At 33.1% G+C, this 17,427-nt stretch overlaps 1 pseudogene; it reads left to right on the forward strand.

The window, feature by feature from the left end:
* The first annotated feature begins 708 nt into the window (after positions 1-708).
* LOC149561166 (putative LRR receptor-like serine/threonine-protein kinase At3g47570) lies at positions 709-4,098 on the forward strand (annotated as a pseudogene).
* Positions 4,099-17,427: the final 13,329 nt, after the last annotated feature.

The following is a 17,427-nucleotide window of genomic DNA, read 5'->3' on the forward strand; positions in this document are numbered from 1 at the left end:
TGAAATTCTAAGCGCGAGGATTGAATTTCCACGATGATTGAAAATCTCTTGTGCGTATTTCCAATAATTTTATTTTCTGGGCACCGCCTTCATTGCGATCACTTGTTGTATGTGCCGTGTTAGTCAGAGGGAAGGAAAACTAACCGAGCCATAAGAAAAAACTATCTTCATTTATTAATTGGCCGGTAACTTTCTTACAATTTCTTCTGCGTGCCACAACGGTCAAAATTGACCAATGTAGACCTTGTAATGCATCTGGACGGCAAAATCAAAAGGCTTTTCACCATTGCATATGGACTCGCAGTTTTATAAGATTCAATGACGTTGAGTCAAAAATAACATTTAGAATAATTTATGAGAATATATAATGAATTCATGAACATGAAGGTGAAGTCATATATTATTACTACATATATGTGCAGAGAAAACATTAAATAAAAGAATTGAAAACCAATGAGAAATCTTGTCAGAGTGTAAGCAATATCTCCGTCCATTTCACCGGTTTGGTAAATGTAATAATTCCTTTATTAAAGCTGAGCACCTTTCTCCTCACTTTCCTTCCATTTTCTTCTGAGGGGCAGACACTGTTATGCTACTGGCCGGGAAAATTAACCGACATTTTCCCCGTCGCATACGCCTTCCCAACTATTTAATAACATCTCCGATACCCTTCAGATATTAGATAGGCCTTGAGAGCTTTAATGTTTCATGAGCTCAAATGAAGATGAAGATTACTTTGAGTTTAGTTTGTCCTTCAATTATCTTACTGGCCTTTTGCCCTCTTGTGTTAGTCAGTTATCAAATCGCCTTTTGCATATTTTGATGTGCTCTAATCAAATTGTGGGACACATACCAAATGGCATTGGAAACCTCACAAAGTTGCTATTCTTGGATTTATCTGATAATAACTTGAATGGCTCCAATATTCCATTAGCACTCGGTCACCTTACAAATCTTCAAGAGCTGATGTTGCACAAAAATCATTTAGATGGAAGAATTCCTGAAAGTTTTGGTCATACAAAACAAGTGGATCTATTGTCATTAAGTGAAAACATGATTTCAGTTCAAATTCCAGAAAGCCTTGGTGATCTCCCATAGTTGAGACGCCTTGTTCTTTATCACAACTATTTATCTGGGGAACTCCCTGCAAGTCTAGGGAGATGTATCACTTTGGAATTGGTGGACTTGGCACATAACATGCTCGATGGAAATATACCTCTTTAGTGGTCAAGTCTTACAAATATCCAATTTTAAATTTCAATGTTTCCAGCAATTTTTTACAAGGTTCTATTTCAGTAATGAGTAAAATGGTAATGGCTCGAGCGATAGATGTGTCTCTCAACAACTTTTCAGGAAAAGTTCCAGCTGCACTATCAAGTTGCACAAACTTGCAGTATTTGAATCTTTCGTGGAGTTCATTTGATGCGCCAATACCAGCATCACTCACAAGTCTAAAAAATCTTGAGGCTATTGATCTCTCAAACAACAATTTATCAGGTGCAATCCCAGTGGCTTTCCAAGAAATGAAAATGCTTCATTATATCAATCTTTCTTCAAATGATTTGATCGGGGACATTACAAAGAGAGGAGTTTTCACAAGAATAAAAGTCAGTAGTGTCCGGAAATGTTGGTCTATGTGGCAGTTGGATTGAATTACAACCATGCATCGATTCCAAGCACAAGCATTCTTTGGTCACTAAAAAGGTGATCATACCGGTTGTGATTGGCATAGCAATATTCATTATGTCTTGCTTTTTGTTTATAGTTTTCTATCGGAGGCATACAAATCAAGATTTGCCGAAACTCAAAACTGGGCCTGAAAGGATTTCACATCAACAACTTGTAAATGCAACCAGTAGGTTTAGCCAAACCGCTAAACCATGCTAGTAGGAATTGGTAGTTTTGGATTTGTATATACAGGAATTCTCAATGACGGTACAAATATTGCTATTAAAGTTCTTAATTTACAAGATGAAAGTGCTATTTAAAGTTTTGAAAGAGAATGTAATGTGCTAAAAAGAGTTCAACATCGTAATATGATTAAAATCATTTCTTCTTGTTCTAATCTTGATTTTAAAGCATTAGTTTTTCCATTCATGTCAAATGAAAGTTTGGATAGATGGTTATATCCCAAGGAAGGAGATGCATGCAAATAAAATTTGGGTGACCGATTGACAATAGCAAAAGAGATAGCATAAGGAATGGAATATCTACATCATCATTGTGACCTGAAGCCCAGCAATGTATTATTAGGGAATGATATGACACCACATGTAGCAGACTTCTGCATTACAAAACTCTTATTTGAAAATTCAAGAAATTCATTGACTACTACAAATGCACTCAAGGGATCTATAGGCTACTTGGCAACAGGTACAACATTTTGTTTTATTGCAATATTTAATACTTTTTATAACTTTTTATTTAATATTGGTATTTTGTATGGATTGATAATCATAATTAATAATAATATATTTTAGAGTATGGAGTTAGTGGAAAGATTTCAACAAAAGAGAATATATATAGCTATGGAGTTCTACTTTTAGAATTTTTGACAAGGACGAGACCAACAAATACCATGTTTACAGAAGGTATTAATCTACCAAAATGGTTAAGTGTGGATTTTCCAAGAAACATTGAAGAAGTTGTGGATAAACAACTACTCAAAGATGTTAATGAGTCAAACAAAGCAATGATATTGGCTTGTCTTACTCGATTAATGCAAGTGAGGTTGGTTTGCACAAGGGAGCTATCGCAACAACGTCCAAATATGATGGAGATAGTTGGAATATTAGAAAAAATAACAAGTGCTTTTTTTACCTATAAATTATATAAATATAATGCAAAAGGTAAGGTCCTATTTTTTTAACTAAAAAATTTGACATATTATAATAATTGATAAGTAGGAGATAATTTCCATAGTAATTCAAATTGTGATATTGCTACCAGGATTTAATTGTGTGATTTTTTAGTCAAACTCATTGACCCATGTTTCATAAATAGTGATTCAACATTAATCCATCTCTCATGAGAATAAATGGAACACTTAGCACTCATTGGGTCTAGGTGATGCTCACAGGGGTGAAGCACCAGGACTTCCCGAGAGGTCACCCATCCCAGTACTACTCTCGCCTGAGCGCGCTTAACTACAAAGTTTCCTCCATGGTTAAACCCAAAACTTGCAACCCCATTTGCAAAACCTTCACCAAGTGTTGTGCCTTATGAACCATTCATTAGAAAGCCCCTTAAGCTCATCAATTGATAGGTAGGAGATAATTTCCACAAGAAGTCAAATTGCGAAAATAATAATTAAAAATAAATAAATTAACATATTATAATAATGATGAAAATTAAATTGACATATTATATAAAATAACGTATTATCATTCGCAAGATAAAGTAAACAGGAAACACGTCTCATTAATTGAATTGGAAATAAAATCTGTTAAAAATTAATTTTATACTATATACCGATCATGCAAATGCAATATGTTCAAAAACATAATTGACCCTAACAATTGAATTCCGTCAGAAAAAATTATTCAAAATGATATAATGGAAGGCACACCTTCACAAGAATAAGTGCATCTCAATTGAAAAGAAAGACTTGACTTCTCAGTCTTCAAGAAACCCGTATCTCTTTTCTTCCTCTCATATTCCATAGTTAATAGAAATGCACGATGAATTACAGTTGTAATTTGTCTTTGCCTCTGTATAGCAGTTTTCTCCATCCTTTTTTTCAAGCGGATATACTGCTCTGCGCTGCCGCACATTATGTGTTTACCTTTGACAAATAATCGATGGCAAAATACTCTCTCTACACGCAGCGAAATCTTCGCAGAAAGCAAGTTTTCAGTTGTTTAACATTTTCCTATTTTCATGGATCAAGCTAACACGGTATCCTCCCAGTTGTTTTTTTCTGGACAATTTACCAAGGGTGTGCTAGTGACCCGAAAAATCAAAAGGTAAAATTTACGGTTGACAAAGGAAAAAATTACAGGCTGTTAACTCTTCTTTATATTTGACGAATAACAGATTCCTGACCCACATGCTGATCCTTTTAGCAAAATGGTTTGTCAAATGTGTACACCCGGATGATTGATAATACAATTAATTCAAAACTAATTCTTTTGTATCTACAAGTCTTTAAATTTAATACTAGTACTTGCACCTAAAGAGTGCAAGGTTTTAATCGATATTAATTATGAGTTCCTATATATCTCATTGAATCAACAACTTTTTCATAGAATTATTGTATTTTTTCATCTATCTAATTTTTTCTATTAATTTTTTCAAAATCTATAAACTACTTTAAAAACTTGACGAAATGCATCTTGTCTCATCTTTAGTATCTAAATCCATGAGAGAAGAGCTCAATCTAATCATCAAAATATAAAATCCTTATTGATTGATAGACCCATCATAAGCTAGCTCTGCTCCTTCCACCATTCCTTGGAGTTCCAAATTTTTCCTCATTCTTCAAAGAAAGGTAAATTCTTGAAGTCCATCATTGGAAACTCCTAATTGAATTGTTGAAGCAAAACTTTAGAATCTTAAGTGAATTATCCAAGTAGGCCATAGGCCACCACTGAAAATTCGTAATTCAATTGTTGAATCAAGACTTTAAACTTGACTATTTGCATCTTTTGTCTCATCTTCAAGATAAAATTAGCCTAAATCACCATTCCATGAAATTTCAAAATTTTCTTCTCTCTAAAGAAAAGGTAAGAAATCCGAGAAGTCCACAATTAAAAACTACTAATTAAGTGAAGTATCCAAGAAGGCAACTATTTGAAACTCCTAATTGAATTGTTGAATAAAAACTTTAGACTCTTAGGTCAATTATCCAAGCAGGGTTCAAATGCAAAGTCCTTGAAATGGTGGGAAATTTTATAGCTTGTGCATCATTGCCTGCTAACAAATTGTGGGTTGTAATGTAATGAGAAGAGAAATTGGGAGCAAAGGCTTACGTAGAATTGTAAATTTTTTTGTAAGGTGTAATTTATGAGTAAATTATATTGTATGTAGACTAAAATAGTGCATGAGATTTTAAATTTTTACATAAATTAAAATTTTAGTTTTTCGAAAACAAAATTGTATGTCATAATTTAAAAAGTAATCCTTATCTTGATGTTAAAAATATATAATAAATGTCATGCAAATACTTAAAATCAAGATATATAATAAATGTCATGCAAATACTTAAAAGTTCTACAGTTTGTGACTTGTATCAACACTTTAAAACGTGAAATCAAATAAAGATATTAGATTCTCACCATCTATAAGGTTTCTGAATTTAGATGTGTACAATCTATAATGATAGATGTGTAATATTTCTAAATTTAATCATAACTTAATATCAACACTTAAAACGTGAAATCAAAAAAAGATATTAGATTCTCACGATCTATTAGATTCTCACATCTATAACATTTTTGCATTTAACTCTGTACAATCTATAATGATAGATGTGTAATGTTTATGAATTTAATCATAGCTTTATATCAACACATAAAACATTAAATCAAACAAAGATATTAGATTCTTGCCAGCTTTAATATTTCTAAAATTTAACTTGACAATCTATGATGACAAATGTGTAATATTTCTGAATTTAATAGCTTTAATATTTATAAAAGGTAACTATGACAATCTACAATGATAGATGTGTAATATTTCTAAATTTAATCATAATTTTTATATCAACACTTCAATAAAATGATATTAGATTCTCACAATTTATTAAATTTTCACCATGTATTATGTTTATGAATTTAACTATGTACAATTTATAATAACAGATGTGTAATATTTCTAAATTTAATTATAAGTTTATATCAACACTTAAACATGAAATCAAACAAGGATAGTAGATTCTCACCATCTAGAATGTTTCTGAATTTAATGTGTAAAATCTATGATGATAGATTTATAATATTTCTGAATTTAATCATAACTATATATAAGCATTTAAAACATTAAAATATGAAATTAAACAAAGATATTAGATTCTCAATCAAAGATGCTAGATAATTCTAAATTGAACTATGTAAAATCTATAATGATAAATGTAAATTGTATAATATATTTGTATTAATTTTTTGAATCATTTTCTTAGAAAAAGCTTCAAAAGAATTTATTTTTTTCTATTATAATAACTTAAACATAATCATACTTATAGATTCCAACTGTATAATATTTATTTCTATCAATATTTCCAATCACACTTTAAAATCTATCATCCCAACAACCCAAAAAGAAAATAAAGATATCACTTTGTGAGATTCATCTATCCAAAAAAATTGAAACTAAATGTCATAGTAGGGGCAGTGGTCTAGATCCAGTAGCTGTGTAGGCTAACTACGAGCATCTAGAGTTCCTAATTTGTATGTCAAAATTTTTTGATTTTTTGAGTGAACTTATTCACCTGTTTTGCATTTACAGAGCTCTCCATAGAAATCATATAGTGAGAGGTGGTCTAAAAGTGCCATTTTAAAGCCCACCACTAAACTCCCAATTGTCATTCACCAACACAAATAGTATTTTTTTTTCACAAATGGAAAAATCAAAAACCAAGAAAACTAAAAACTAAACTTTATATCAACACTTAAAACATGAAATCAAACAAGGATATTAGATTCTCACCATCTTTAATGTTTCTAAATTTAACTATATAAAATCTACGATGTGTAATATTTCTAAATTTAATCATAATTTTATAAATTATGATTTTATATCAACACTTACAACAAAACAATATTAAATTCTCACCATGTATAATGTTTATGAATTTAACTATGTACAATTTATAATAACAAGTCCAATTTATAATGATAGATGTGTAATATTTTCAAATTCAATCACAAGTTTATATCAACACTTGAACATGAAATCAAACAAAGATATTAGATTCTCACCATCTATAATGTTCCCAAATTTAACTATGTAAAATCTATGATGATAGATGTATAATATTTATGAATTTAATCATAACTTTATATCAACACTTATAACATTAAAATATGAAATCAAACAAAGATATGAGATTCTCAAACAAATATAATAGAATAGATTCTTATTATCTATAATGACAAATGTATAATTGTTCTAAATTGAACTATGTAAAATCTATAATGATAAATGTAAAATGTAAAATGTATTTGTATTAATTTTTTAAAAAAAAGTTTCAGAAGTATTTAAATTTTTCTATTATAATAACTTAAACATAATCATACTTATAGATTCTAACTGTATAATATTTACTTTTATCAATATGGCCCATCACATGTTACAATCTATCATCCCAATAGCCTAAAAAGAAAATAAAGGTATCACTTTGTGAGATTCATCTATCTTAAAAAATCTGAAACAAAATCTTACAATAGGGGAAATGATCCAGATCCATATGTCAAAATTTATGGATGTTTTGAGTGAACTTTTGTAGCTGAGTGAAAAGCTTAAAGCTGACCTTTACCTTTTTTCAACATTTTAGAGTGAGAGGTGGTCTAAAAGTGCCATTTTAAAACCCACCATTAAACCCCCAGTTGTTGTTCACCAAAACAAATAGTATTTTTTTGCGCAAATAGACAAATCAGAAACCAACAAAACTTAAAAATAAACAAAAGTGAATAACTGCCGATGTTTGATGTTTGTTTCCAATATTGTGAAAGTTGGCGGCAATGCGCTTATTTCTACTATTGTGGGGGTGTGGAATTGGATAGCCAAAATTTACCATTTTACAAAGATTATTTAGCGATTCCAAAGTTGTTTAAAAAAATCACAAGAAACTATAGATTCAACTGCAAACAAAAAAAACACATTGACCCGTGCCATGGGTAGTGTCTTCAAAAATAAAATAAACTAATGGTAGTGGACTGCATCTCATCCAGTTCATAGAATGAAATGACCAAAGAACACATTTTTCTTGTTTTGAGCCAGATAAAAAATGGATGGCTAAGGTGGCACCAAGAATTCTAATTTTATGAAAGAGTTCAAATTTGTAGCATCGCTAGGGATTAAGAAAGCCAAAGGACTCTATTGGGAAGATTATGCAAAGTAGAGAACAAATATCAATAGAAAACAAACGGAAGAAAATCCAATCACGAACAAAATGTGCAAGTCTTGAAGATTCTTCCTTCGTAAATCATGTCCTATCACAAATGTAACACTTGTAATACTAGATACTCGTCATCTTGTCTCCTACATGTATTTGTTTAAACATGACTATCTTTTCCTCCTTCACTTCTCCCCAATCTGCCATGTTTATAGATTTGACGGCTTTTTAAGCATCTGCTGAGGTGAACAGTGTCCTCTAGAGCCATACTGACCATCTCTATAGCTGTGATTCGAACATTCTCAAAATTCCCACATATCTTTGAATAGAATAACTAATTGGAACTCAGATTGCAAGTTAATTTTGTTAAAAAGAAGTAGAGCATTAAAAAACTGTGATTGAAGATTTAAATATAGTCATTGTTATTCAATAAACTTAGAGAAGGAGAAGCCTAATAGCTTAGAGAAGGGATTTGAAGATGGAAGTCTTCAAACTTGGGAAGATCATAGAGAGTCAGGTGATTGGTGTACAACTTGCTCTACACAACTTGGAAGAAGTCAGGAAGAATTGAGAATATCCTTGAAGAAAAGGAAGTATATAGCCATAGCTAAGAATGGAATACACTACAAGGAGATTGATAACACAAAAGTGTTTGCCAATGGGGATTCTAAAGAGTTTGATGCAACAATAGTAGAATTGATGGAGGAGAACAGAGCTCAAGCAAAAGAAATCAAAATACTCAAGCTTGAACAAGAATCACACGCCATAATGCTTTGTGAAGTTACTGAATAGAAGAAGAGAGCCATTGAAGACAAGGCCATGCTAGAAGATGACAAGAGAAATCTTACCAATATACTAGAGGAGAAGAAAATTGAGTTTGAAAGAATCTCAAACATGTAGCTAGACACCTTAAGCCAAATGATGAATGCACATCATGAGCTGAATATGAAAGACATTGAGATTTCTACACTAAAGATACAGAATAAACAACTGAAAATGACTTGAAAAAAGAGAAGAAAGTTGTAGAAATCTTCAACAAACCCAATAATGCTATCAAGTACTTTAAGTAGCTACTAAAATCACCAAGGGCCATTAATGATACTTTAGGACTTGGTTACACCAACACTGAACAAGGAGACTCATCCAAGACTACAGAAGGAAGGAGTAACAAAGGTAAGTATGCTAAACCTACTTGTCATTTCTGTGGTAAAAAGGGACACATTGATAATGTATGTAGGAGTAAGAAGAAAAATCAGCATGATTAGCCTAAGAATGCAAGCTACTGTCATAAGTGCAAGAAGTAGGGACATCAAGCACATGAATGTAGGATTAGAACTATAAGAACACCAAAATTTGAAGGTCACTACTAGAATTGCAAGAAGTATGGAGATAGAGCATTTGAGTGCAGATCAAAGCCTATGTGGACACCTAATCAGCCTACAAAGAGAAATGACCAAGGTCATCACTACAATTGGGACTATAACACTAGGTATAGTTGTCACTACTGTCAGGAATATGGGCACATTCTTGAAAATTGCATAAGAACACATTTCATAGGAAACTACAATAGATGGCTAAGTCAAACCACATGTTTTAGTTGCTTGAAGATTGGTCATATTAGCAGGAATTTCCCAACAAAGTCAAAGGAACCCAAGTCAGAAGTCAACAAAGGAAAAGAGAAAGTAGATGTTGAACAAATTAGAAGAGAAATGAATAAGACATGGAAGAGAAGGGATGGAGCCAGCACATCAAATGAATGTATCACTTCACCCAAAAGGTCAAGTGATCACACCTCATCCAACTAAGCATGAATCCATGTATGGGACTGATATGTACGTAGGTATATCATGCATCAGTCCCAAGACAAACAAGCATTGCAAAGAAGGAATTAGCATGATTAGGGATGCAAAAGTTAAAATTCAAGGCTTTCACCAGTGTTGTCAAGTTTCCCTTAGATGTTGAGTAAAGCTCTAGTGGATGCCAAGTAGTCAGTAGTGACCAAGTTGATAATTAGTGCCAAGTAATAGAAAACCAATGGAAGCCGAGTCAAGTTGAAACCCTCAAGAGCTGAGTTTACAGTTGTATGCATTATGCATTTAATGCTAGGTTTTAAAGGGTATAAGGTCAATTTTTGATCATTTCATGCCATTCAAATGTGGAGCAAAGATGAGTAGAGCATAAAAGAGATTTAAGAGAAACCTTGAATCCATTTGCATCAATTGCAACAATGATTTAGCATCATCATCATTGATCTAAGGTATTCATCAAGTGCCAGGTTACACAATTTTTTAAACTTTTGAAACCCTAGATCGATATAATAACATCTAGTTCCAAGAACGCAAAGGATAACGAAGGTTATGAGGTCCAATTAGTCAGTAATGAGGTCAAACAACCCAAGTTTAGGCCAATCCTAGAAGTCACCTACAAAAATGACCATGCTAGCGCATTGTCCATTATTCCACCCAAAGTTTTCATGGTGCAAGATGTGAGAAAATGCTATGATTACAAGATAGGTGCAATTGGAGACCTTGAGATTTTTCAAGCATATGATAAATTGTGTGATAATAAAATACTCAAGGAGGAACTTCAAATAGTCGAGAAAAAGGGTTTAATCCATGCCCTAGTTTATCCCACAGGTTTCGAAATAGAATGGATACAAATTGTCTTGAGCAAAATACACAATGGTTGTTTGTGGTTGGAAGGAGGACCAATTAAAATAACAAAGAAGATAGTGCATAGGGTTACATGCTTTCCAACCCTAGATCAGCCCAAGACCCTACATAGTGACTCAAAAGAAGTTATTGAAAGAAACACAAGGGCTAAATGGAATAAAAGGGACATGACAATTGACACTATCACAGATCCCCTTCTAGACTTTGGTGTGAGAATCATTTCTCACAAGTTCTACCAATCTAGTAGATTAAAAAATGTACCATGCATTGTTGTGGATGTAGCCTATAAGCTTGTAAAGAAAGATCATACATATGATCTAGCAGAACTAATGTTGTAGCAGATAAATGAGAACCTAGGAGTAATAAGAAGGTTAAAAGGAGCTCAATACAAGTTTGGTTTAGTCCTTATCTGCATATTTTTCTATGTCATGGAAGAGTTTCCTTTAATTGGAAAGGTAAATTAGAATTCAAACAAGTCTACTATCACTCAAATCAATGAATACATTGAACAGATGGGTGACAACTTTGAAGCTCAAATGATAAGCTATTTTGAGGATTTTAAGAAATCCATGAAGAAAAGGGTTAGGATACTAGTTTCCCTAGTGGAAAAACATATCAATGACATATGCTTCCTAGTATACATTGAATACACTTATATCCAGGCAGTAGTTCCAAGGGTCAAATGGCTCAAACCCTTAGGTTACGAACTAGATGTGGATGAAGCATCAACAAAAATCACTTCATTTCTTGCAGAAGAAATTGATAAGGAGGCACCTCACTTTGGAACATATGATGTTGTGCATTCCAAGGTAGATATGAAACTAAAAACAACCTCCACCTTTACGAAGAAGCATAAACTATTGAAGAAGATAAAGAAGAAATTTGGTGCAGAAATTGTAGGGGCAATAGGTGTTGAAGAGGAGAAAGAAGAAGAAGGTGAGAATGAAGAATAAGAACAAGGGCAAGGCCCAATGGAATTGACCCAGGGCTTAGGAGAAGATAAGGAGGAAGGTGTTGAGGAAGAAGAAGCTGAGGAAGCACCTACACAAGCTGAGTCAAAGAAGAGAAAGGCTAAAACTCAGCCTCCAGCTCAACCCAAAGCCAAGAAGGTAATCAAGCCTACACAAGCCAAACCAAAGACACCTACAACAAGAGCTACCACAAGGGCATCTACGCAAAAGGTCAAGGAGGAAACAAAAGAGAAGAAGAAGGGCACTAAATAGACTAGTAAAGTGCAAAAGAAAAGTAGAAAGTATGTAGCACAACCAAATTCTAATGAGGAGGAGAAGATTGAATCAGAGGATATCAGCCAATTCAGAGTGGTAAGTCATCCTCCCAAATCAGCCATAGATAAAATCTATGATAATGTTAGGAAAAATGCAGATTTTTCTAATTTGAAAAGTGTTGATTTTAATAAGTTAAGTAGAGAGGACCAAAACAAGATAGAGGAATCAGTGTATGCCATGATGGTAGAGTTTAAGAACACACCTCTAGAGTTAAACAATACCATGCCTAGGGAATTATATGAGATCATTGAAAAAAATGGCACTATTGTCTCAAGATGGAGAAGAAAATTAGAGAATCAACAATAGCACAAGTGATGTTTGATTTGACATGAGGTCAAATTACTATGGCTACTAAGAAACATGGTGGAAAATTTGCACCAAAATATAGAGCCTTCAATATTCTACAAAATAAAATTGAAGATGTAGTGAATAAGTCCACAAAATTGTGGAAGTCAATATACAAATTGACTGATGACAATGATTAAGAAGCAAATAAGGCTAAAGCCAATGAGAAGGAAAAGGAAGCCAAAGCAGTGGGGAAGGAAAAGAAAACAAAAGAGAAGGCAGAAGAGGAGAAAATAAAAAAAGGAGAAGAAGAGAAGAAAGAGGAAGAGGGTAAGGAAAAAGGAGAGTAGGAAACACAAAAGGGAGATGTAATTGCAACAACTGAGTAGCAGCAACAAGAAGAACAAAGTGTGCAAGACACACAAATGCCACCTCCTAGCCCTCCTCATATAACCATCATACCTGTAGACACTATTATTGTAAAAGTTGTTACTGACAAATCATGTCAAAACATCAATCCACTAACGGCATAAGATCTCAAGAAGATCCTTCAACAATCAACTTTACAAGCACAATTATGCACAAATTCTATATTGGTGAGTGTAGATGAGCTACAGAAGGAAGTAACAGAACCAATAAGAGACAAGGTGAAACCATAATAATCATCTTCTATCTCTATAGCTATTGGTACTCAAATTTTAATGCTTCTACCACCTTCTCCAACAATTGCAACAATTGACACATTAGGAGAAAGTGACACCATTCTGAAGTTGAGTGTAGAAGAAGGGAAGGATACAACAACAAGGTCAATATGATAGATTGATACATCTAATCCTATAGTAAAACTCCAAGGTACACCCCAAGTAATTGTCATTGATCAAGGGAAGTCTGATGAGGAAACGAAGGAAAAACCAAAAGAAGAGGAGTATGCTACAATACAAACACTGGTAGAATTACCAAAAATAAGCACTCCTACAAAAACTCTTCAGAAGCCGAGCACTGATGCAATGCCATTACAAATATCAACACCAGGCTCGAGCTCAACCAAGGTGACTAGGGTACTTCACTTTAGAGACCTTGAGCTAGATGAAGAGATGGTAATATCTTCTTATGACTCAAAGACTATCAACATTGAGCATATTACAAAGATGTTGGATGCATTAAATAGAAGGAGAAGACAAGATATACTCAGGAAAGAGTATAAACATAAGCAAGCACTACATGAGATTAAGGACATCTTTATGGATGCCTTCAACTTGCAATCACCAAATGAGTCAAAGCCTATAATGGAACAATTGTCAGATATTGTTGACCAGGTGACAAGTGAAGACCAAGAGACAAATGTGAAACTCATGGAATGGTCTAAGAGGAAATTTCAAGGAAAGGTGAATGAGAAAATATCCACTGGCATAACACTTCAACAAGTTGAATTGGCCAAGAATATTGAAAAGGTCAAAACTGTACTTAGAATATCTTCTTATTGTACAACGAGCTATGTGATTTTTCCAATTTCACACAAGAGACAGGCCAAAGGATCATGAGCTTGGAGAGAAATCTAAAGATTTCTAGCATGTAGCTACCCACTAATCTAGCTCAAAGTGAAAAGCATTTTGTTCAATCATTTCACACTCAAAGAGAATTAGTTTCACTAGCAAGTGAAGAGGCCAATATAAAGGCCAAATTGATGCAGATACAGTCCTCCATTACCCCACATCTAGAGGTCCTCCACAAAGAGCAAGCCTATGAAGAGAAAGTTCTAAAGAAAGATCCTAATCTTTCTACACTTGATGGGCTTGTACATCTTGTTGCAAAGACTGCCATCCAACACAAGTCACTAGAAATTGCTTTGGAGAATTGGGATGTAGCTCTCAAGATGATAATGGAGGTAAACAACACATTTTTGGTGAAATATGGTATTACTCTTTAGCAACCTTTGACATAAGTATCAAAAAGGGGGAGATATATATAATGTTTAGGGGGATAAAGAAAATAAAGAGGGAAATATAACTAAGGGGGAGAATACTAAGTATTCTAGTGATTACTGTCTTCCATTCATTCTTTTGGAGAATAAAAAGGAAAAGATTGTAGATAGCCAAAAAGAGGGAGATAAGACATAATGTGTAAATAGTGTGGGGAGAAATAATGTTTTGGGGGAGATATGAATAAAACCAGCAAGTATAGACAAAGTAGACAGAACAAATAGAATAGCTTAGCAAGCAGGCACAAGAAATAGAAATAGGGAAAAGGCAAAGAGTATTAGATAACTAACACAAGAATATAATGGCATAATCAACTCAAGGGGAGTTATAAGAATTTTAAGTTAAGTATTTTTGACACTCATGTCAAAGGGGGAGATTGTTGGTCTTAGATTGGTTTTGACAACTGAGTGTCAAAACACTTAACCAATTTTCATATAGAAGCCGAGTACACTATATATGTTGAGCTACAATATGTGTCGAGCTAGAATTCCAATAGGTACTGAGTGATCTTCAGGTGCTGAGTGATCTTTAGGTGCCGAGTGAAGATCAAGTGTCGAGTGACTTCAGTTGCTAAGTGAACCATATGAGCCAAGTGATACATAGGTGTTGAGTCACAGTTGATGCTAAGAAAGGTAGAGTGATATAGATGCCGAGCAAAGAAAAATCATACATGTGTCGAGCACCAATAATCCAGTATGTGCCGAGTAACATAGAATCAACATATGAGTTTGTGCCTTCAGAAACTCAGATGTAAACCATTTTTTGAGGTGACATAGAAGGATCTCAAAGGATAATAAGGATAAGAAAAAATATTTTCTATTTACTATGCAATCAACATGTGGCCAATAAAAAAAATGGAGAAGGCATGCAACCAATGAGAAAAGTGCAAGGAATGAGCAGGAATTAAAGATTCAATATGGATCGTAGATCCATATCTAACCCTAATTCTTCATAATCTTTAAAAGGAGGATGAAAACCCCATTTTATGTGTGGACGAGAATAGTGTATGGGTAAACTATAGCAAAATTTAGTAGGAAAGTGTGAAAGATTTAGAGGAACAAAGCAGTAATTGCATATCTAGTTGATTAGAACAAAGTAAGGGTTACAAATAGATATCAGATCTCAAAGGATCAAGATCAGAATGAGGAGAACTAGTGCCTAAAATCAGCAATTTGAGATTGTAAGCAATCGAGTTTATGAATCTAATACTCTCTAGCGATTGTATTAGAAGGAAAATCCTATGTTGATAGGTTAGCTTAACAACTAGGTTGTAGATCCTTTGAAGAGGTGATAAAATACTTTAACAGGGTGACACTTCATGTAAAGTGTTTGTAAATCCTTTAACTAGGTCACTATTGACACAATATAAAGCCTTTAACAGGGCACCTCTTTCACAGGGCAGACCATCAGAATTGGTCAAACATTATTGCTGTAGTGATTTTGTGGGTATTATCCCCACCTTAGTTTTATCTTCTCATTTTGGAGGGTTTCTAGGTTACCAAAATTTGGTGTTATGTGTTGTTGATGCATGTCTTTACTTCATGTTTGTTTAATATGTTTACATGCATGTAGTTTACTTTTAGTTAAAAGTTTTAATGGATAAAATGCATTGCTTCTAATTCATCCCCCCTCTCAGAAGTATTCTTCCCATTTGATTAGTCCAACACCTATGACCCCTCTCGACTCATTGGAATGAACTACATGTGTCCCTAGGGGTCCTAAGGCCCCTAGGGACATAAGTTGTCATGAAATGCGTTGAGAGGGGTCATGGGTTAACTTAGGACCACTCTCGATGCATTGGAAGCAACCAAATATGTCCTTAGGGGCCCTAGGACCCCTAGGGACATACGTTATCATGAAATGCATTGAGAGAGGTCATAGGTTAACTAATGACCCATCTCAACGCATTTTAGAACCAACCAAATGGATCATAGGTCATAATAATAATAATAATATATGTTGTTATATTTAATAATAATAATATATATTAATAACATATATAATATATTATGTTATCATATTTAGTAATAATATAGTAAAAATAATAATAATATAATATAATAATTTCATATATATATATATATATATATATATATATTAGATTTCAAGGTCATATATATTATATATTTATAGATTATAATAATAATGACATATATTATTATATTTAGTAATAATATGATATAATAATACATTATAATCTAATATATAACTCATAACTCATTATATACATTATAATCTTTATCTTAATTCTTATTTCCCTCCATTATTTTGGCCTTAATATTAGATATCTGATCTGAAATCAAATATCTGATTTATTATTGGGTATCAAATACCCAATTTTACTGGCATGATATTTCCAAAATATTTCCTATGACTGTAGACCTGACACCATCACTTTTTGTGGGCCATTTTCACACGTTTTGAGAAAAGTCACGTTTTGGGGCCCAAACCATCAATTTTTTTTTGATAATATATCCCTACGTGTCCGATATTGTCATCTGAATGTGGAGTAGTAGTCATTGAAAGGCTAAATGCAAAAGGAAGGTATCCAATGAAGACATTGCAAAATATAGGGAAAGGGACAAAGTAAATCATCGAAGGAAAAGACAAGATATGTTAAATGTGAGTCAAGTTGACGATGAATTAGCCAAAGGTCAAATCATAGAGTTAGATAATGAATATGTGTAGTTGGGGAATGAAAATGTAAGAATTGAAAATGATAATGTCGGGATTAAAAATTTAGAGAATGAAAATTTGGAGGATGAAATGCTACCAGGTCATAATGTAAATTTCATGATTGACCATGTTGAACATGACAATGCATAGGAACCTTACATATCTTCTAATCATAATTGACATGAAGGTTCTAGAACACCAAAATGGATAATTGAAATTGATTAAATGATTATTACCAATTTGGAAGGGAAAAAATTAGAAAGAACCAATCGGTTATGGGCTTCAAAACTATATCAGATATTTTTTGGCAACAAGACAGTGGTGGAGCAATGTCAATTTTTTATGCACCTATTAAAGATACAAAAGATGAGACCTATGCTTTCCAAATTGAAGATTTGTGTCAATAAAATATTGGAAAGAAATACCATTATTGTGAAGAATCTTTTTAATTCTCTCAATAGCATTGGAAAAAATAG

This window comes from Cupressus sempervirens, chromosome 4 (genome assembly GCF_028749045.1).
Source record: "Cupressus sempervirens isolate cs-2001-9-10 chromosome 4, ASM2874904v1, whole genome shotgun sequence".
Lineage (NCBI taxonomy): Eukaryota > Viridiplantae > Streptophyta > Pinopsida > Cupressales > Cupressaceae > Cupressus > Cupressus sempervirens.